This window comes from Haliotis asinina, chromosome 3 (genome assembly GCF_037392515.1).
Source record: "Haliotis asinina isolate JCU_RB_2024 chromosome 3, JCU_Hal_asi_v2, whole genome shotgun sequence".
Classification (NCBI taxonomy): Eukaryota; Metazoa; Mollusca; class Gastropoda; order Lepetellida; family Haliotidae; genus Haliotis; species Haliotis asinina.
Genome location: NC_090282.1, coordinates 59,550,143 through 59,574,471, shown reverse-complemented (window position 1 = coordinate 59,574,471; position 24,329 = coordinate 59,550,143). Strand labels below are relative to the sequence as shown.

The 24,329-nt window shown below is 38.8% G+C and overlaps 1 long non-coding RNA gene across 1 annotated transcript in view; it reads right to left on the bottom strand.

Moving 5' to 3' along the window:
* Positions 1–2,192: 2,192 nt before the first annotated feature.
* Positions 2,193–24,329, bottom strand: part of LOC137276946 (uncharacterized) — a 60,763-nt gene continuing 38,626 nt past the window's right edge. The window contains exon 2 of the long non-coding RNA XR_010956595.1: positions 2,193–3,613. This is a non-coding gene — a long non-coding RNA (uncharacterized lncRNA). The remainder of the gene's footprint in view (positions 3,614–24,329) is intronic.

Genomic DNA, 24,329 nt, shown 5'->3' with positions numbered 1-24,329 from the left:
GTTATCATCTACTACTGTTACTGGATGATATAGTTATCATCTACTACTGTTACTGGATGATATAGCTATCATCTACTATTGTTACTGGATGACAAAGCTACCAACTACTATTGTTACTGGATGATATAGCTATCATCTACTATTGTTACTGGATGACAAAGCTACCAACTACTATTGTTACTGGATGATATAACTATCATCTAGAACTGTTACTGGAATGATGCATTATGCTACATTATGCCGGCATTTCTACCTACCATGATGCTACACAATGTATTGCGTGTTCAAACTGTAATTATATTTGAAAAGTTTTCATGGTCTGGTTTTTGTCGCTCACATTAGCAGTTTTATTAAGAAACCCCATCTAAACAATTATGCAACATTAATTACACCTGCACAAATAAAGTATGACCACCTTGAAATGTAATATATGATCAGAAAAACATTCGGGACATTCGCAATACGGGCAAATAAGCATTATCACTATATTATTAACTGACTTACGTTTATTCACTTCAAAGCGTTTTAATATAAAATCCGTAATACCATGAGTTCACAGCGCCCTTTTTTCCTATTTAATAGTGACCCATAACTTTTATAAGTCAGCACAGCCATCATCAAATCAAGCATCGCTGATTTCACCTTTTATCGAATTAGGGATTTAGTTAGGTACAATGTCTGACATTTATATAAAATTAATCAACCTTTTGAATTTCTAATATCATATTTAATTATTGAAAGAAACCTACTTTGAAACTAAAACCTTAATACCGCCTTGGCAGAAACACCTGAGGATGTATCTAGATGAAGGTATTGGAATATAAAACCAAGCGCAGCCTACTTTCGAAAGAGCGTTGTCGTTTTCACACGACCCATCAAAGGAGATAAATATCACTCAGACGAAAACAATTCTAAACTCGGCGACATAGTAAACCAACTAATTTCCGATAAGTCAGGAATATGCAGCCGCAGCTGGTAGACGTAGGAACAGTGTTTGGTATGACATTTATTTAAAGCATCTGAAGGAGGTAGACGTAGTCTGCCGTATGATTTAGATACTGGGCCATTGTCGATGTATAATGACGATATGGTTATAGCACAAATAGAGTTATAATGAATCTTTGACAGTCTTACGCTATATTTGATGCGTATTGGATACCATGCAGACATCGGGATAATTGAAACTGGAAATATTTCGGATATTCAATTTCTGGTTTTGTGTTTGCCCACGGTGATAGGTCTGTGACAAGGATGTTCGCTCTCTTCTAGGGTTTCTCTGTTCGAGAGGCATAAAAGTTGATTAGGTAGGTTTATGGTTCTAGAATTGGTTGTTTGGACATACAGTGGGTGATAAATCCCTGTTAACAATGACTGGTGTCGACATAACGTTGACAGAAATCGTGTTCGTGAGATGTTATATCTTGTTCTAAGGGACTGTTGTTATAATTTAAGCTCAAATAACATGTGTTGTTCTCAAGTGTAATTGTTATGGTGAGTATATATTTGAATGAACGGGATTGATGAAATAATGTTTCTTGAATCCTTTTTGCTATATTTTATCAAGATAATGCAACATTTTGTCTGTTACGTATGTTTTTACACGTATTTTGTTTGTTTGTTTCTGTACATCCGTGCATAACTACGCAAACAGTTTTACTCCCACAATAATCAGACACACTGTCATATGACTCCAAGTGACGTTAAACCAAACCAACTTACTTAATGACAAAGCTAACATTCATAATGTGAACAATCTTTAAACCTTCGTCAATCTTAATATAACACACGTAACGAGTGTATGCAAAAGTCAGTTACATGGTTTATACTTGGTTGTTTTCAACCCACCGCTGCCTCTGTAGGATGGAGACGAGAAAATCCACAAGCACCACCTAAAGTCTTATCGTCGAGTGTACGAATATCGAATGGTACATAGTCCAGTACTGACGTCTGAATTTGAAGGATCTTCAACTCAGCTTGAAGATGTTTTAGGGACTTCAGATAATGTAGAATGTTCGAATCCCTTCTTGGCAAGTCTTCGTGCGGAAGGAAATATGTAGATATCAAGAAGACATATTTCTTTTCTGATTTAATTTACTGATACAGTGAGCCGTATATCTATCTCACGGAAGACATTCTGATTGAGTTGGCTGTCGGAACTATGTCGAAATGAAGAACATACAACCAGGTGTGTATTTCAGGATTTTTATGTAGGATTTCATTGGTACATCAGTGATCAATGGCATGTGAAATCACCACGCTGACAAAATTCAATAGGATGAACAAAATGTTTTCCTCATCGTTTTTGTTCACAGCTGTAAATAGATGAATGTAACAAAGCACATTCGGCAGGTCCTGGCACCTTCACGTAGATTAGCCTTATCGTCAGCTCAGGGCCCTTGCCTACTTTACGGGCAGTAAAGATGGGGATTCTCACAAACTGCTGCCTTCTGCAGAAGGGCTCCCGGTGGAGAATTCGGACGCACTTCTGACCTGCGGCAAGAGCCACAGAGGACTGATTTGTACTTGGGATGCCAACGAGACATTCCAAAGTTGAGATCCGTATATTTGCCATCTTTTTCGGAATCAATCACATTAATGTCAAAAAGGAACAGGGTTTGAATTGATATTCAAGAACCTATGCATATCGTTAAGAGGCGACTAACGGGACCGGGTGATCAGGCTGACTGACTTGGTTGGTACATGTTATCGTATCCCAACGGCGTAGATCGAGGGTCAATATTTTGATCACTGTATTGTCTGGTCCAGACTCAATTACTTACAGACCGTCGCCATCTAGCTGGAATGTTGCTGAGTGCGGCGTAAAACTAACCTCACTAACCCAAGGGAAAGAAAAGGGAAAGAAAACTCATTCATATGGAAAGATTAATTCGTTTCATAAAAAGTCAGGTTTCCTGGTTTTCATACGTCTGATCGAGATTGTACAAGTCATGCTATTCCAAAAACATCTATATTTGTCATTTTCCAAGACACTCACATCATATTCTGGGCCGTACCATGTGTATAAACTAAATCAAGTTATAGGCGATAACCCGTTAATCTGGACATACAGTCAACAGCCGCCATTTTCATGTGTACAGATGAAGAATACTGAACAGCAAAAGAAACGCAAAAAAAAAAAAAATGAATTCTCATGAAAGTAAGCGTTCATGTTTATGTTTTCTATCAAAACCATGACAAAACACCAGAGTTGTTTTGCTGTTAACTCTACTTTGGCTCCTATAGAATTTGTTTATCGGGAAGAATGACCGGATTACCGGGGTGTCATTGTATATCAACTGATGTCAGCCTGATTAAATGAGTTATCACTGCCAATATATCCAGCTGTCGCTGGCCAATTCTAGTTGATGACCAGTTATGTTACGATAAGTAATCTAGACCCACCCTTCTGTATCTCCGAGTTGACCCCGACTAAAGAACCAAATAGGACCCAGAAAGGAAGTAACCAGGAACAAAAGAACATCATTACAGAAGTAAAACATCGGACCATACAAACCAAGGACTGATTTAATTGTAATAAGCAGTTGTAGATACAACTCCGTGGCTTCACTTCATGCCTGGTCTTCCCCGACACAAATATCCACAGCTGCTGGACCTGGAACCGAAATAAAGAATACGTCAAACCTAAATGACCCAAGAGTGAGTTAAAGTGTTGAGTGTAACGCCACTTTCAACAGAATTCAGGTAATTTTACAGCAAGTCAGCTTGATGGGACAGGATGTCCGAGTGAGTATGGATTTACACCACTTTAACTACAGTCCAGCAATATCACGGAAGGGTAATCAAAAGTGAGGTAGCTTAGTGGCTAAAGCGTTCGCTCGTCACGCCAAAGAAACTTGTTCGATTCCCTACATGAGTACAATGTGTAAAAACCCATTTCTGGTGTCCCCCGCCGTGATATTGGTGGAATTGCTAAAAGTGGCGTAAAACTAAACTCACCCCATAATAAAGCTACAGCTGCAGGATCAAGCTTAGGTAAGATTATCGTAGAAAAGACTCTATATATAAACGTTATTTTAAACAAGGACATGACATGTTTTTAATTGAATTATTTCAACATTTGGCAAATGGGGGTTACGAATTCTCAGTTGGCACTGGATATGATAAAACATTACAGCAATTGTGTTGATGGCTTTAAGGAGTGATCAGCGTTTAGACAAAATATTGTCATCACTTCGGGATTTCCCCACATCACCTTGTTAATCCAGACTACGTATCTTTTCGGAATGACAACTTACGGATGAACGAGGTTAGCAACTCACGACAAACACTGTTGAAATTTTGAACGATACATGAAACGTGATTATGGTGTCACCCAGCTTTTACTATTCGGCAATACCGTACTCTGTGAGAGACTCGATAGACGTGCTTAACGCGTTGTGCCCATTTGGGTAACCGAACACGGAATATCAGAGCGACGAGTGTGTTTTGAAACGCCATATCAAGCCCATAGCCCTATCGAAAGCACCACGTTATGCGCGGTGGCATGTCTAGACTGATGTGTCCGAGATTCAAAGTTCATAATGCAATGTGTCCCCAAGAGTCTTATGTTGAAAGTTCTGAATCACGCAATTAATGGTTCAAGCCAGCAACATGTTGACAAAACAGATCCCTATGAAACAATGTAACTTAACAAACGGCGACTAACTTCATTATGTAATGAAACCCGATGTAACATATTACTGAAGGCATACATTCTAAATGTGAAATCCTAGATGTGCATTGTGTCTGGAGAGTTAACGCCATCCCACAATAACCACCTCAACTTGCTAAACCAGATATCGTATGAAAAGTCAATATGACGCCCCATGACAGGCACAAAGAAAGTGCTCACAAAGTTACAATTTAAAGGTAAAAAGTTGACAATCCTCTCGTTATAACAACGTCGAACAACACAAAACGCGACTAACTGTTTGGAATATTTATGAAAAATTCACAAATCTGCATCAAATAAATGTTCCTAAAAGCTTTTGTCACAAAGGGAGAATGTCCCGATTGATACGCTGACAGCACAGGAGACCAGTTTTCATCTGGATCAAGTTTCTCGGTGTTTGCAACGATGGCAGTGAGAGTAAGGTACAACTTGCTCCCTCCCTTGGACGACGAATAAAATATATCTGCAAAGTTTTGACAGGTTTTATGTGTCGGTAAAACCATTTTATGGCGACATTGGCAGAGTGACAATTTAATAAGGCTTGGATGCTGAACCCGAGAGACCTGAGAATATGGAATATGTCGAGTGTCACTGGTTCTGTAGCTCACCTGACAAGACACAGACACTCGACACTGCACCTGAACATGCCATCTAATTGACGGAAAGTTTGATTTTTTGTACATTATTACTTTGAATGGTTTATCACGTTATTGTATGTACCGAAAGTTTTATGAAATAAACTGACTTGTGACTATTAGCTTACCTGGTAATGCGTACATTGCAATGGGATACAACGTGGTGGTACTTGTGTTCACAGTTCACTTTATACATTACACTCACTCAGTCATATTACACAACATACTTCGCCACAGTACATACGTTAAGCAAACCTTAGTTCCAATGTTGATAACCTAATACATGCCACTTTGTAACCTTGGGATATTAAGTAGGCCTTGGTTCCATTGTAAGAGTGAATGAATGAATGAGTGAATGGATGAATGAATGAATGAATGAATGGATGAGCTTACACATGAAACTTCGAAACAACGAGATAAGTAGGCCTTGATAAAATATTGCTAACCTTACACAATACATTTCGCTACAAACGAGATGACAAGAAGGCCTTAGTAAAATATAGCAAACTTTACACATCACAGGTCGTAACAACGAGGTGATAAGTAGGCCTTAGTAAAATAAAGAATACCTTACACATCACACGTCGTAACAACGAGGTGATAAGTAGGCCTTAGTAAAATATAGCAAACCTTACACATCACACATCGTCACAACGAGGTGATAAGTGGGCCTCTGTAAAATAAAGCTAACCTTACACATCACACGTCGTAACAACGAGGTCATAAGTAGGCCTTAGTAAAATAAAGCTAACCTTATAATACTTCATGACTGGTCGTTAAAAAGAGTTGATAAGTGCAGCTAGCCTTATAAATAACACATATTCATATTCAGAGAACATGATATGCTTACTGTTATCACCAGATGTAGCCATCTAAATACTTTTATAATTTATCCTCAAAGGAAAGAATACTCCGATGTTTGAAAGTGGCTAGAATCATTATGAAAGTGGTCATTTGACGGTTTGTACTGGTATCTCATCTCAAGTCACGTGCACATCTCAAGGAGCACGAGAATCACGTTTTAATTTCAAATCCAATTTTAAAAAGTATGTATTTATTTGTCCTGCAAGGTATATCAAGGTCTTGTATTGGGACAGTGTTCATCATAAGATGCTTTCTTTGCTCTACCCGATGTGGACAATCGGACAAAGGTCAGTATCACCTCTCAATACTACTACATATAAATGTTTTGATATAAATCCGAATCAGAACTGCACTGGCCGAGGTGTTTCATTCAAAGTGCGATCTTACAGTGATTGTAATCCATCCTTTCTGAGAATCACATGAAAGTTGAAATACTATAAACTCTACGGGTTTGTGAGTTAACATTTCAGACCTACCATGTCAAACAGCTAGATTAATACCGTCTATTTGAATTTATTCAGACGGGTGTTTACATAACTGCGAATTTGTCAAGGAAACGACACTACATTCGTTGAACAATTTTACAATGAAAATCCTGCCGTATTTTATGGTCATTTAAAACTTCATGAAAAAGAACAAACTGCATTTAAACAAAATAAAATAAACTTGTAAATTACATCCTCAATTAAATACTTAACAGATGAGAATATAAGGTTCAGTGTAATTTGTTAAATACTTTAGTTATTATCTGTGAATTAAGGTATCGCTGTAGTGAGGTGTAACGTGTCGTGTGTTTACATAACGACAGTGATCGGATTGTTTTGTTTCCGAGCTGAGCAAATAATACTAAACATCTGTCAAACCGCGCAACACCTCCGAATGACGGTTAATATTGTCCGTAACATCTCGGGAACCGTAGCCACATAACTCAAGCAACGGGATAGCTCGGAGGATTACAACTAACTATCAATTTCTGGTTGTCTTTCTGCTAACTGATTCATCATGAGAATACAATTGAGTGTTTTGGCGGACCCCACATCGAGGAGATTATTTGCAGTTACCTGATCGTCCAAATATGCCAGTCTCCCCACGTAATGAATATCATTGCAAAACACAAACACATTTTACGCCTATTCAAATTACATAACGACTTCCCCTACCAAACACTTTACCTAATCTGATGCCTTTTAAAGTACAGCGTATTGATTTGAGAAATAAACCATACCCGCTATTTGTCTCTGCCTTTGTCCGCCACCCAGAAAACGGAAATTGATTTTGCACGGCCTATTTAGGAGAAGTAATTAGGCATAAAAAACACTAGGTTAAAACAGTCTAAATAGGGTGTCATTTCGCGTTGCATAATTCTTTTCATATTCTCTTGATACGGCCCCCCTGGGGAACCTTGAACAACTCTGTTAAGAGGTTTATATTTTACCAAATTTGTGTAAATATAGGGTAATGATTTTAATAGCCCATGAAACACTGGTTTGCAATATGGAGAAGCTAGGCGCTTTGTAACAGCAGAGTGTCAAGCTGTTGAGTAGTATTTGACATGCTCTATTTTTATCGTCAAATCACTTTGCGGGAAAATGATGAATTGAGTCTGAAAGAATTTCAATTTAGTTTCCGCGGAATCATTATAGATTTACAGTGATCAAAACCGCGTGTTGTAGTGTTTTAGTCATCATTATTGGCATTAAAAACTACTTTAAAAGAAAAAAATGCATGAATATGAACTTCATAGTGTCAGAGTTGTATTACGAGATGACTTGGGATTCGGGACATTTCCAATTTTCACGTTTTGTGTCAAAAACTATGAAGGAAACAATTTGCTTTTCTGCGACTTCTGACATGTATTCTTGTGTTAATTCACTCGAACACTTGACTTGACTCGGATTGTTTGTGAATATGTCCTGCAAACACCTAGTACCATACCCATTTGGTAGTGATTCATATCATGCTTTTGATATTGCCAAAATCTTACCTACTTTGATCACAAATTTCTTATAAATGGAAATTGATTCTTAATGTGTTCTATACGTCAGCCTGGTATGATGTCAATACACACGCTTTTCTGGTCGATTTCTTTGTGACCCATTGTTCAAACAACTTTGGCAGCGGATTATATGATCACGGAGAGTTATCTACCCTGTCTTGATTGAAACATCACCAACCGGAAGAGCTACACGTAATCATATTTTTCAGAATAGACATGATTCATCTTAAGTTATATGCACGTCAGATCAGAGTGCATGAACTGTCCGATGTGCAGAAATTATGAGAGGGTAGTTGAGGATGTGTATACTGCTATACATGTTTGGCTGGAACCCGTCTTAGTAGAGAACATTTATCTAATCTTCTCAGCGGTGTCTGCATATTTGTCATAAACAGAATAGGTTTCGTTCACTTTTCCAAGACACACACCTTTTTATCACAAAGGAATTTAACAATTGCTTTTCTCAAAAGACGTTTATACATCAACATTTGCAAAAATTATTTTTTCAGTATATTTCGGCACAAATTATGTTTTTTCTCAAACAACCAAAGCTACGTTCTAGAATATCAGATGGGAGAAAGCCAATGTTCTTCAGAACAGATAACAAGATTCTCATAAAACACGGTGTTATGTCTCGAGGAGGTAAGGGGGCTGGGGAGGAGGTGATGGCAGGGGTGGGGCTGGTGGTGGTGGTGGGGGTGTTCGTCTTGTACGTCTGTACTGTGCAAAAGGCGATGCAACGGTTTATCAGAGGTTGTGGCTTCACCGTCTCTGCCGCCGCAACTGTGATCTTTATAGCAACAGTTCCTGCAACACTTGTTGCATATGACGCCATACTTTGTAAATATTGACTTTCGCTTGCATATCTACATCCACAATAGACAAGCGTTTTCTTCTGCTGGATGATTGTTTATCTTTACTGACAATCAGAGCAGTGTAAAGGTTCCCTGCTGGCAAGGAATATAGGACAACCATCGCTACATGGTTACATCGTTATATTCCTTTGAGCAGTTACCGTTCAGGCTTACTCTTGCTCTGAGGGCTTGCCACAGTGAAAGTTGAGCTTATGACAAACCATAGCTGGCACCACATGAAAGTGCCACGTGCAGCTATCAGATGACATCACTATGCACATATTCTGCAAGGTGTATATAATATAATCATATCTTGTACACATATGACATTACCATGCCTATTAGACATATGCAATTAACATACCTACCAACCATATTATATTACCATGCCTACCAACCATATTATATTACCATGCCTACCAACCATATTATATTACCATGCCTACCAACCATATTATATTACCACCTTTATCAACCCATATTACATTACCACGCCTACCAACCAGTTTATAATATCATGCCTACCAACCATAAGTAAGTACATGCCTACCAACCATATTATATTAACATACCTACCAACCATATTATATTACCATGCCTACCAACCATATTATATTAACATACCTACCAACCATATTATATTACCATGCCTACCAACCATATTATATTACCATGCCTACCAACCATATTATATTACCATGCCTACCAACCACATGAAATTACCACCTTTATCAACCCATATTACTTTACCACGCCTACCAACCAGTTTATAATATCATGCCTACCAACCATAAGTAAGTACATGCCTACCAACCATACGATGTCACAAATGCCTACCAAACAGGAAATCAAGATGCCAACAAACTATATATAATACTACCATGCCTACCAACCGTATGTGACCATGCCTACCAACCATATGAAATTACCATATCCACAAACCACATGCCACTGCATGCCTACCAACCATACGTTATCGCCATGACTGATTACCATGAAACTCCTGTACAGTCTGCAGAGATGTCACATCTCTAGCTCCTACTCCATGTAGTAACCGCCCACACGCCTTTACCCCGACTATATCCCGTCACCATCAACATGTTCTCACTCAGTCTACATGTCCAAAGTCCATCAGCAGCTAGTAACCGGGGAGACGTTATTCAGTCAAACTCTTACGTTCTTAAGTCAAACAGGAAGTTTATATATACTTAAGTACGTTAGCACGTCTATGAATATATGCATACACATATCGCTGATCAGTCTGGTATCATGTGTGTGTGTGTGTGTGTGTGTGTGTGTGTGTGTGTGTGTGTGTGTGTGTGTGTGTGCATCCTAACTCCCTTTAGTTACCACCCATAACTCTCCATTCCGTCCAGTACCCATTCATGGTCCTTAGTCCATCAGCATGTCATTAGGTCGTGCACTACTCATCCATAAGCCCATCCTCCGTCTACTGACCATCAGCATGTATATTAGGCCATAACCCGCCCATAGCACATCCCTCAGTCACATACCGTCTAAGTATAAGTATACAAGTATCCTGATTCCGTCAAGAGGCCATACACCTTTTCGTGCCCAGTAATATGATATAACCTTCTTTTGTCTTCAGAATTCCGGATGTTTCTTGGCAAGAAACCATATGATCCAACTCGGTAACGTTTCGCAACAATGTCCGTATTATTGCATGCAGACATTGTTGTATACCTCTGACCCCCTGACCCCGTCTAGCCATCCCGTCACATCTTTTTACGATTTCGCCCGCGGCTGTTCCGGGTAGATATTCCTAATGTTTCCTGACGTTCGTCTACACAGTCTGCACTCACTGAGTATCATTCATAGTTGGTTTGTCTGCTCCAGACTCGATCATCTACAAGCTCTGACTTAAACTCCACTCCGTTTACCGGACGTACCGTCACCTAAGACGATGGTGATCTTGGTTTAGCCTGTTTCTTAAAGCGTCCGTTCGCCTTTGAGTTCGATTCACTAAACTGGTACATTGTGTAGACCCAGTTCAAGTGTTTGCAGTCTTGACATTGCTGAAGTGTTTCTGTAATACTGCTAAAATGTTATTGGAGAATTGCAAAGGATTTAAAAAAGCTAACTCGTGCTCCCATGATTTCGAAAACGTCCAACAACTGTTTTGGGGCTAAAACTAATATTTTGAATATAAACTATTCCAGCGTTTTTTTCCTAATCACTTCCTAGGCGCATTTAAAAGTATGTAGAAAATACAACATATAAATACCACTGCTTGCATGAAAAATATGGACACAAAAAATACTTCGCTTCACATATCGCTAAAATATTCTTTTTCCTCAAAACAGTGTGTGAAGACAATTTATGATGTCCCCGTCGTGATTTTGCAGGAATATTTCTAAAAGCAGCGTAGAATTCACTCACTCACTCACTCCTAAAACGAACGTTTGCGCCCTTGTTTGATGCTGACTAATTATCAAACTATTAACAAGCAATTGTTATTCGGTGGTTATGCATTTGATAGAACGATCGCAACTATGTTTTGCGCTGTTTCGGAATAGAAACGTTTTGGGTCAAATCCAGTTTTTAGTTTTGTGACTGTCAGTGTAAATGTTATTTGGGATACAAGCAATAACCTTTGATGAATCAGTTCCAGTGTGGTCGCTTGCAGATGAGCGAGAACGTCTCCCTTTGCATAGTTCACTCTCCCAAAGAGTGAAAATAACAGTCAATAATACTAGCATTTGACACGTGAATCATAAACCTTGCCGTCATGTCACTTTCTTTCAAACTTCTAATGACAGGTGATTAATTTCAACACCTGTGCGGTGTCGGGTTTCACTTGATGGGATTATGTAATACACCCCTCTAGACGCTCCGTGTAGTAGACGAGACAGTGAAATTTATTATCTGTTTGGAGATATGAATGGATACACGTGGTTTGCTAGGCGCACTTGCTGATTTCATCTTCGTGGGGGGTCATCACCAACATGAATAAACATATCTCTTCAGACTACGTCCTGTTACTTGATAATGGTTTCTCTTTTTCGATAGTCTACGATTTATTTATTGTCAGTTCCATATCTGAAGAAAGAATATGTGTAAATATATTTCATCGTGTTCTATATACACAAACCAGCCTTTTGTTGCACAGTGTGCAATAAATGCTATCAAATATGTTCATGTGTATTCTTTCTTATTTGGATTCGTCAACAAGATATGCTATTGAAGAAATGGCATAAATTTGTGCGTCATAAATCGTTACAAGGACAAAAACATATCATTAAAAACCTTTTACTACCATTTGTATTACGTCGAGGCAAAGTGACGGCCTCGTATATGCACCTGGGGTGTAATACTTACATATGAAAGGGACAAAGACGGTAATGCAACGATGTCGTTAAATCAGAAATGTGCAAGACATTTACAGTGTATGTATAGAGTTCATGGCTTATGTTCCGAACAATAACGAAATACATTTACGACCGCGTTGATCTGATATTTACATGACATAAACCGGTCTGACGCTTAAATTCGTCTCTTTTAAAATACGCTGTAAGGAACATGCATGAAGACTCTTAAAAACTCAATAACCCGAACGCCCAGAGGTTTATAGTAATCATCGATCTGAAATGAGTTGAACTCTGCGTTTGAAATTTCGATATAAATAAAGTTATGTAATTAAATGTCAAATCAAAAAGGAATGCAAGTGAAATGTTAATTTAGCAAAAACTTTATAAAACATTCTCTGTTTTTTGTTAAAAGTTAAATATATTTTAAATTTCGATGATATATTGAAATATCGATGTTGTTCGTTTTATGTTATGTGCCTTAGTGACAATTTGGGATATTATTTTTCATTATTAAATATTATACATCATTACTTATTGCATACCTTCATGAAAAAGCAAGAAGGCGATTTTGCATGAATAACATTCCTGATCTGTTGTTAGTAAAATTCGCCTGATCTGTTCTTTGACAAGTGACTTTCTCCTGCTTTCGTCGACATTCTCCTGCACGTGTAACTCAAACCACCATACGCACGGTGTGATCACACCTATATTGTTACATGAGAATCATTTAGAATTTGGTAGTCTCTTTGAGTCCGTTTTCTGTGGTACACAGTATATTCGTATATAATAGTATATGACATAAGTGATTTGTAAGTATACTGGACATAAGTCATCAACATGCATGCACCTGTACGTAAATATATCTATGGTATTATGTTACACGGGGGCTTGCAATATACAAGCTTGCACTTCCTTATTAGGTATTTCATGTATGAATATTTAAGTGCGATTTTCATATACACTAGACAGTTACAGATATAGATATACAGTGATATAGATGTTACGAGTGTGGGTAAGTCACATCAACAGGAAATCCCATGAAATAAAGACTCAAGTCGTGCTAATATTAAAATTCTCTGGGGAAGAAGGTAACGCGCGATAAGCGTTAACACTATTTCAATTATCTCTCGCCTAGAAATCCCATGGACAGATGCAGCCGTAGACGAGTCTTTCTGAGTCTTAGACTAAGGTTTATTCTCTGAATTATGTCATTTTGATCGAAACAGACAACTCTTTTACATTGAAATGTAGGCCTAGTGAAGTGGAGGATTCCGAACCTGAGGATATCTAGACTTACTTCATTTAAGGCTTTAGCGTTGCAGAAAGAGCTGGGTGGAAGTGGTAACGGGGTTGAGAGACCCTGCATCGTACTATTTCCCCTTCTGGAAATCCCAAAAGTAAAGTCACAGCTCTAAATGAAGCAAGTACCCCTGTAAAGTAACCAGGTTCTGACTCTTATTGGGCCCCTTTTCAACATAAATGTCGTGGACTTCTATCTAATCTGTAATATTGAACATGAAACAATATCTAACAAAGACCATATGCAGGTCTATGGGTTGTTTTTTTTGGCACGTTTGATTAGTTTCAGTGAAAACAATTCTCTTAGTTCATTTTTATTATTTCTTTAATAAATTAAGAGTATTATTATGTTCATTTGATAGATTAGATGTAAATATAATCTCAGTCAGCATTGTGAGTGTTGAGAGACTAGGTGTTAGTCTAGCCGATGATGTTTTATGTCTTTATGAGTAAAAAAATCATAGTTTTACGTCGCTTTTAGGAGTATTCCAGAAACATCACGGTGCGGGACACCAGCAATGAACAATCATACGTTTTGTCCAAGTGGAGGATCGAACCCAGGTCTTAAAATAAGCGTGATCAGCGAACGCTTGAAAACATCTTTGCATACCCAGCGAAATCGAACATGGTGCCTACAAACCCCGAATTATGATCAGACCAAACTCGAACTTAGACTCTTGCTTCTTCAGGTAAGGTTGCGGTGGGAGTAGCCCAGTGGTTAAAACGTTCGCTGGTCACGTCGAAGATCCGGGTTAGAGTCCCCGCATGGGTACAACGTGTGAAGCCCATTTGTTCTGTCCCTCGCGGTGAAATTGCTGGAAGATTCCTAAAAGCGGCATAAAACTGAACTCACTCACTCTTAAGGCAAGAAAAAAGCCGCGGGGAGCACACATTGCAGCGTTGACATCTACCGTGTTTACCTGGTAACGACATGCACTTGAAGAGCATGGGCATGACATGTACAAGACCTTCACCCCTGCCGCTGTAATGCGCATAGTGATATTGACATGCAATGTACATGTCATTGGAGACGATGTTATTCACACTTGAAAAAAGGGACACAGAAGATATGCTAAAAGCACTTAGTGTTGACAGACACTAAGAAAATATGCATTTTAAGCCTGCTAGGAGATTTCGTACCATGAGACATGTTTTTGAGCCTCAAAGACTGCAAAGTTCAGGAGGATGTTTTTAGAACCCATGAAGTGCAACCTACTTGACGTTTGTATGTTTCTCTCAAATTATGACAAGTGTTATGTTTTATAGCAGCTAAAGGTGACAGTCGTCACTTCCAATAATTACGTGCTACTGTACATGCAAATCTACACGACTTTGTGTTGGGAACACTCATGGAGTAAAAGCGTCAGCCAGTACCAATCGCTTCGTAGTGGTGCATCTCAGCGGGGAATCCGAGTACTAGACTAATTCTAGTCTCTGAAAATATATAACCACTTAGGAACAAATAGTTCCATTCAAACTGAAAAGGAGCCCAGTGACAATACCCAAGGAAATGAGGACTTGCTTCATTTGGAGCGCTTGCATAAGAGAGAAAATATGTGCCCCTTGCCATACTTAATGTCTGAAAATATTGCAAAAACAAATTGTTCAATGACAATTAAAAGCGAGCCCCAGTGAGATTCAGAACCCGAGGAAATCTAGAACTGCTTCGTTTGGAGCGCTTGCATAAGAGAGAAAATCAGATAGTTCTTTCGTCACGTATAATCTCTGAAGATATCAAACCACTGAGAAACAAAGGGTTCCAATTAGAGGAAACAGAGCCTCAATAAGATGGAAGATTCAGAACCTGAGGAGATCGGTTAAACTTTCTTAGGTTTGGAGAGCTTACAATTATAGACGGAAGGGAACTATTATTGTCCATGGACTGTGTTACAGATTTACCGGTCCAAACCATGCTTATAAATGGCGATCAGTCTTTGACTTGGTTGACTGGGGCTTGGACGTTGCTTATGACATCAGTCATTGGTGTAACAGTTCCAGGATTAATGCATAAAGAACAATGGGTAATGTTTAGTGTGAGGGACGTATCTGGACTGTGACCATGAAATGTACACATAAAGCTTTTTTTTCCATTTTCCAGAATCTACTTTATTCTTGTTGTGAACAATTTTCTATTGTCCTGCAATACCTCGTAGGGGTATGGCCTTTGTTATGTAGACAACTGAACCGACCTTAGATGCAAAGGCGAACGCTTATGCCATTTAACCAACCCACTTGACCTTTACTCCAGTTGTTATGATAAAGATAGTAAAATGAAATACTAAACGGACGCTTTTATAGTTATTAAGTGTGTATTTTATAACTCAGCGAGACTTAAATGTTTTTTTAATAAGACAACTGAAGACAATATGTAATTAAATTTGATTTTGTCTTTCGAGGAAGGGCGACAGGTCTAAATTTCAGGGAAATTCAAATCAACACGAGACTGCTGCCATCTTATCAAGACATGTCAACTGGATATACTTTATATTTCTATCTGATGGAGTCAGGGCTTTTCTGCATTAACCGTCCAATTTAACCTAAGCTGTTATGAAATATCTTTTATACAAATCCATTATTGTTTTATTTTACTCGAGTGAAAACGAGTTTGTAAAATAACGTGAAAGTTTAACCTAGGTGTTATCTCGCCAAGTCAGATCTCCATTCAGGCGTGTCTCCCATTCATACAGCCATCGTCTCGACTTCCTCGTGCATTGCTATATCATTATTTGAACAGGATGACATGCTGACATGTGTGTATGCGAATGTGCTTAGTATCATCTTACATAACATTGCTATAACATTTGTAAATGTCAGTAATGTATATATACATGAAATGTGTTACCTGTTTAGCTGCAAGGTCTGATGTTGACAACTGACATTTGTCTATGAACATCAACACGCATTTCCTTGTCAAAACAATCTACTGTTGAGGCCGAAATACAGACAAACTCACTTAAATATGATATTTAAGCTAAGACGTTCGGTATTTGCTTGTTCGTTTGCTCTATATGTTTATTATTATTATTTTTGATAAAAGGATGCTGTCAAGAATTTTTAAGATAAAGATGAATAAGGTTCTACAGATTATACATGGTATTTTCTACTACAAAATTTGTCTCACGTGAAACCGGTATATAATAGAATATATAGAATTCGTGGATGTTGGTGGTATAAATTACTTAGGCGATGGTGTGTGTGTGTGTGCGCGTGTGCGTGTGTGCGTGCGTGCGTCCGTGCATGCGTGACTGTCAGCCTTTCTTGGTTGCAAGTATCACCCAAGGGATTTGGCCATGAGCGCTGTTATCATTGATCATTTACTTATAATGAACGCGCGTAGATTCTGATAAAACTAAAATAAATAAAATATATTCATTATTTTCTAAGTGAATAATACTGACGAAAATAAGCAAATGTGACTAAATATACCGTGAAGAATGAAGTCTAATTTCCAAGTGAAAGTAGTAAATATAACGTGCCCAGCAGTTTAATTTTTGATGATATGCCACTTATCAAATACGGTTGACAGTTCCAATATCTCAGCAACATGTTTCAAATTCCTCTAGTTCAGACCATTGTTTCAACCCAAAACAGAGGATGTGTTTTGCGTTACATTGTGACATTTACACTTCGTCTTCCAACAAAAGTAATATTTTCTTCTTTGAGAATCCAAACCCAAGAGACAGAATTTCCCATTTTCCCAAGAATTATTGGTAACTAAACCATTAAGAATCCGCTTATATGCTTTACGAAAATAAGAACGGCATGAATAATATCAGCTGACTGTGAGGTGGAGACAATAGGTTTGAGAGCTTCCTATTAGGAGCAAATAAGGGATCCGTCGGTGACTCTATGAGATAGTCGGTTTAGCTGTTTCGATTTGTATATTTACTGTGACTATTAGCCATTGATTTTACATAAAGGTCTACAGTATCGGTAGATGTATGGCTTCTTTAGCCTCGAGGGTTTTTGTTTCCTTAGGTTCTTGATGGGGTTTATATATAATTTGTTGGCTGATCGTGACGTGATCGGTTTGTGTGAGGAAGTGCGATTTGATGTGGTATTATGTCTGGTTGTGTGAGATATATGTGTTCAGTTTGGCAGTGTGAGATACATGTGTTCACATTGGTTGTGTGAGGTCGATGTATTCAGTCTGGTAGGGTGAGGTCTATGTATACAGTTTGGTTGGGTGAGGTCGATGTATTCAGTCTTGTTGGGTGAGGTAGATGTATTCAGTCTGGTTGGGTGAGGTAGATGTATTCAGTCTGGTTGGGAGATGTAGTTGTATTGGGTTTGGTTGTGTGAGATACATGTATTCAGTTTGGTTGGGTGAGGTAGATATATTCAGTCTGGTTGGGTGAGAGGTAGTTGTATTCGGTTTGGTTGTGTGAGATACATGTATTCAGTTTGGTTGGAAGAGATACAAGTATTTAGTTTGGTTGGGTGAGGTAGATGTATTCAGTTTGGTTGGGTGAGATACATGTATTCAGTTTGGTTATTTGCGATACATGAATTCAGTCTGGTTGGGTGAGGTAGATGTATGCAGTTTGGTTGGGTGAGATACATGTATTCAGTCTGGTTGGGTGAGATACATGTATTCAGTCTGGTTGGGTGAGATACATGTATTCAGTCTGGTTGGGTGAGATACATGTATTCAGTCTGGTTGGGTGAGATACATGTATTCAGTCTGGTTGGGTGAGATACATGTATTCAGTCTGGTTGGGTGAGATACATGTATTCAGTCTGGTTGGGTGAGATACATGTATTCCGTCTGGTTGGGTAAGGTCTTCAGTTTTTTCTGGATGGTGTAATATGATTGCCTGGGTGAAACATTCATTTCGGATGGGTGACGCGTTTAGTTGGACTCGGTTACATCTTTAATTTGACATGGCGGGGTGTTTAGTGTGAGAATTACAGTTTACATAGCTGGGGTGCCCATTTTGCGTGTCACAGAGGTATTCGGTTTGACTTAGTGAAGTATCCTGTTTGATAAGGTGGGACATTCTGTTTGACAACAAAATACAGTCAGTTTGATCTTGCTTGGTATTCATTCCATCTGGGTAATGCATTCGGGATCAGTAAGTGAGGCATTAAGTTTATCTGGGTGAAGTAGTCAGTATAGGTGAGTGAGCTAGTCATTATAGTTGGGTGAGGAATTCAGTATAGGTGGGTGAGGAATTCAGTATAGGCGGGTGAGATCGTCAGTATAGGTGGGGGACATATTCACTGTAGATGGGTAAAGTATTTAGCATAGGCGGGCGAGTTATTCAGTATAGGCTGGTGGGATGCTCATCATAAGAGGGTGAAGTATTTAGTATTGGTGGGCGAGGTATTCAGTATAGGCGGGTGAGATGTTCCTTATAGATGGATGAGGTATTCAGTACAGGTAGGTGAGAGAGCTGATTTAAGCATATTTTATTCATTGAAGAAATGGATTGGGCAACTTAATGACGTCCTCTCCCAATATTTACAAACAACTATATTTACATGTGAAAAGGCGGGTGAAGATAAGAGATCTTGTGTTTGAGAATATAACTGTTTAAGATGAACCGAGGATTCGTTTAGTTTGATTGATGTAATGATGGACATGTTTGAAGATATTTAGATTTTTTTCACTTGAGAGGTCTGCATTGCCATGTAAAACAAGACATTTATCTAGTAAGCCTCTGTTTCGTAAAATATCACTTATGTTAGCTAACAAGGTTTCTCTTTGTGTTTTATGTTTCATGTGAGATAGTTTCGGCGGGCAAGGTATTTCAGTACAGGTGGGTGAAACAGTCACTATAGGTTAGTGAAATATCCCGTATGTGCGTGTGATATATTCAGTATAGGTGGGTGATATATCCGGTATAGGTGGGTGATATATCCAGTATAGGTGGGTGATATATCCAGTATAGGTGGGTGATATATCCGGTATAGGTGGGTGATATATCCAGTATAGGTGGGTGATATATCCAGTATAGGTGGGTGATATATCCGGTATCGGTGGGTGATATATCCAGTATAGGTGGGTGATATATCCAGTATAGGTGGGTGATATATCCGGTATAGGTGGGTGATATATCCAGTATAGGTGGGTGATATATCCAGTATAGGTGGGTGGGATATTTACCATATGTATGATATATTCAGTTTGCCCGAAGGATATATAGAATTTTGTCTGAAAGATATTCTCAATTTACCTCGTCCTGGATGCTATAGTTCGGCTTTTTAGCTGAGACATCCCGATTGCCTGAGTGAGATAATTCAGTTTTGTCGGAGTGCGATATATTAGTTTTTCTTTGTGAGATACTAATATTCAATCTGCCTTCTCTATGTGACATATTCCGAGTATGTGGGTAGTGTAATGAGTTTCCTAGGGTGAGACAATTTGTCTGGGTGGTGACTCTGCAAATCGATGTATGTGTTATGTGCATACCAATTTAACGTCTTCTTGTTCAGCATAAGACTAGCACTACGTTCCATGCACAGAAATCTGCTTACCACACGAAGTCAATAGTCATCAATACTGAACATGGGAGCGTTAAAGATCATAATCATAATAAGGATAATAATGTTTATGCTTTTTGTAGTGAAGACTGAAAACGTTATTTTCAATAATATAAAATCAAATGATGTCATATTGTGGGTAATGGTGGTAGTGGTTATATTAAACTATCCCTTGATTATTGATTGAGATGAAAAATGGTTAATCACTCTAAATATGTTCTCCTCCTCCACTGAGCATACCTATGATACGACAAATGTAAAAGTAAATGCTTCTCGCCTTCTGATAATACTTGGCTTTAAACGTCGCAGATTTTGTATAGTTCACGCAAAGACAGATGTATAGTTTCATTTGGGGTGTTCATGTCTGTGCAACTGCGACATAGTCGCCACAACATATTTTTAACATCGTACATGATCAGTGTTGATATTTAACATTATACAATGAGACAAGGAAGTACCAGACCGACTACAGTATTGATGAAAAAAAACCACCTCGGTCAGCATGCATTTCAGGTGTCGCTCTCATAGTCACGAAGTTTTGTTGCTGCTGTCCGCGAGTTATGTCCCTTGGACTGTAATGCGCACGCCGAGGCTAAATGGCGAAGAGCATGAGGCACAAAGCTGGTGGATTAGCGAGGAAATAAGACGTATATTGGGAACTAACACTAGCCGATTTACAAAAAATAAAACAGCGGTCTCCAGTACATCTATCATGGCTCGCTTGCTTGATATGAGGAGGGTTGATTAGCTATCAAAGGGCTGTCTGTATTGTTCAAAGATGCTTCTCGCATATCTCTTCTCTTTTGATCAAACTATCCGCTATCTTTTAATATTTAACGACTCCATATCTACACCTCACTACTGTAAATTCTCATCCGTTAAATCTGACTATGGTCCATGGTGCTAGATGCACATACTTTTCTGAATTTAATTAATATAAAAAATACGTCATGGTGTCGTCTACTCCAACTCGTCTCTTCAGAATCTTTAAATTCGGGTTGGCAGTTATCAAAATAATGATTGACAGACGTAGTATTTTGAACAAACAATCAGTTTTTTTGTAGCCATGGTCGCTTTATAAAACGTAATAGTACACGTGAACTTCTACGTTTATCCCACACTGTTAATACAAATCCGGGTTCGGAGGTGTTCGCGCCTACGTAAATTTCAATACACTCGACTGTAGAAAGTAGTTATTTTCTAAGACGTAACGCGGAACTACGAGGTCATGGCTCCATGAACTGCCTCTTCACCCAGGGGCAGAAGGTTTTTTTCATCACGTTTTTATGACTAACCCCTCAGAGCAAGACAGCCCGGAGATACAATGCTTTTGACGTCCTCGGTAAGCGTGCCGACTGCATATCGGGAGGATCCTCACATAGCACAAACTCAACCCTTGGCACGGGATCTCACCCTCCGTCTGTATCGTTTTTGCTGAGTCTTTTTTCGCAGTCGCCTCTCTAGCTTAAAACGCAACGTTTCGCTTTGAAATTCCGGTGGTGGGTTTCAAACATGTAAAGGTTCAAACTTCACTGATATTTTTTTCATTCCTGAAACGCGGGATGTTCAAACTGCTGTCGTCTGCTATTACGTCCGCCGAGCAGACGTAATCAGTACCATGGCCGGTGTGTGACTTTCAGCACGTATCAGGTCATAAGAGGTGAACCTAAGGTTGTCTGCATTCTCCTATCTTATCGCGATCGTTTCAACGATCGCAGAGGCATAATGTCAATATGTCAGTGGGATCAATGTCTATCCCAAACAGGCAGTATTCCTTTGTGCTTGTTTATATACCGTTAAGACGAAGGAAAAAACCTCTGACGCAAAGTGAAGGCTTTAATAGCACGGCTTTTCCCACACAAGCCCTCCGACGAAATTTGATACCTCAGCCGACCCCGTCGCACCGTTGTTAATCTGGCTCCTAAAACTTATGTCAGCCGAAGGGTGATTGTGCAACTACAGATTTGGGCTGGTGCGATCTTAGGTCATAAGAAAACATCGTAAAACTTTGTGCTGGGTCAGATCCTCTTGTGGTAATTCCCTAATACTAGGCTTTCCTTGACTGTGGGATAAAGGAGGTCTTGGCCTAAGACACACCATGCATCTGGGTTACGGAATGCGATTGAGAAAATATGCACTTTCTATACGTTGTTACAATACGATGGTATCCAACAGCCCGAAATCTGTATGAATAGTTGTCGCAAAAAAATATTCTATGCTTTTCTGATTTATGTAACTATTAAGCTTGTCACTGCAACCTAACAAATGGACGTTCTCCGTTTAATATCCAAATCCCGTAATCTTTGTGCGTATTGAATATTAATGTCATCGATGTTTTATATCTTTCGCTGAAAGGATCACATGTACAGCCACACCCTACGAATATTTACGAAGCTGTAGCTTTTTGAGGGGATTTTGCAGAAAAGAAATTGGGAGAAAAATTGTCTTAACTTTTGGGCGCAGTTAAGTCCGTGTTTAGAGGCCCGATAATGATAGAACGTATCGTGTTATATTGCTGAAACCAGGCCACTTGGAATAAAGAGAGAACTGTGTAGAGTGAGATTACGCATGTTATTAAAATGTAATCTTAACCCTGGTCCCGTTCTCACACGGTGTGAGGGTTTTAGCGTGTTGGGCCATGTATTTATTCTCATAATACAGTCGATTTGCCAACATGCAATATGCGAATTCCTGAATCCCATGCTAAACACATCAGGTGTTGGCTGAGTGAATGATAAACCATATCAACTTGGTCATGAGCAGATATTGACAGTGATGGACTAACACACTCTAGAAAAATAGCTTCGATACGCTATGTTGAATTTATTGCCAACCATGCAGATTGTTGCCTTGAATGAGAAAAAAGTTCTTCATCCTGTGACGTTTGGATGTTGAAACCTTTAGTGGTCCTTATGTTGGAAAACATTTTTATGAATGCACTGTTAAATATATATCTTTTATTTATATTGGAGTCTGTGTGTAATAAGATCCTAACATAATCCAACAATAAACGTTTTCAGTTGTAGATGTGATGGAATTTATATTTAAAGTATAATTGTCTACGAGCAACTTGATTCTTGGAGTGTGGGTAGGAATGGGATGTGAAATGTATGTGGTATTTGATCAAATCTATTGTGTTCAATCATATTTCAAAGCTAAATTGAATTGAAATTATACCTTTATTAACGTATGGAAATTTTAAAAACATCGACACATACGTTAAGATTGATGAACTGCTTATGTCCTTATTCAGTGTGACATTACTGAAATGCTAAAAGCTGAAAACCTGATCCAGATCTGTTGGTGTATGTTTTCATGTCTCTTGTCTTTTAGGTCTTCTGTGAAGGTAACTGTATAGGTTAATCACTTGATGCGATATTGAGAACACGTGTGTATATCCTATCAAAGCCACACATTCTTCAGGATAAAGGGTATATGTCTAAAAGTCCTTACAACCCAGACATGTAAACTTCTTATTGAATCTGGATATTCAGGACTGACATCACTAACAATCTAGTGAGAACAGATTAAAAGAAGAGAAAGGAATTAGCATGACTATGTAGATTAAAAAACCTTTCAATAATCAAAATGAATCTGCTAGAAGCAGATTGTTTTGTAATATAAAAACTAATTTATATTGATTAAAGTACAAGCAAGGAAAAAGGCACATTTGATGTTCAATAATACGTCTCAATTTATAAGCTAAACCGTGAACTATTTCTTGTAGCGAAGCAAACGGGGGCGTGAGTGAAGCGGTCTCGAGTGCCCCACCTCCGACACCGGTGTTCCAAACAGCCAGAGTCATACTCGACTGCTATTAGTGTCAGTGTGAGAGGTAGGTAGAGGTGGTTCTAGCCATGTGATACCCAAGCAGGCAGTTCTACAGCGACGGAGGGAAACACTTCTCCAGCTTTCGGCTTTTAATTTTCCGCTTTCCCCTTGGTCAATAAATGGCAAAAACACGACATTTCCCTGTGGGTTCTGTGGTGGATATTAGAGTCCCACTGGCGTATAAATCGTACAAATCTTGTAGTCTTTTTGACAATACTCGCTTCAAATGTCTCAGTCTTAATTCTCGTGGACTCAGAAGCGATTCTGCTTGCCGGACGCTAAGCCAAATTTCATTTATTATTTATACTAAGATCGACAGGATTTGGTAGGGAACAAGAAAAGACCGATCGATCGCTATTTTTT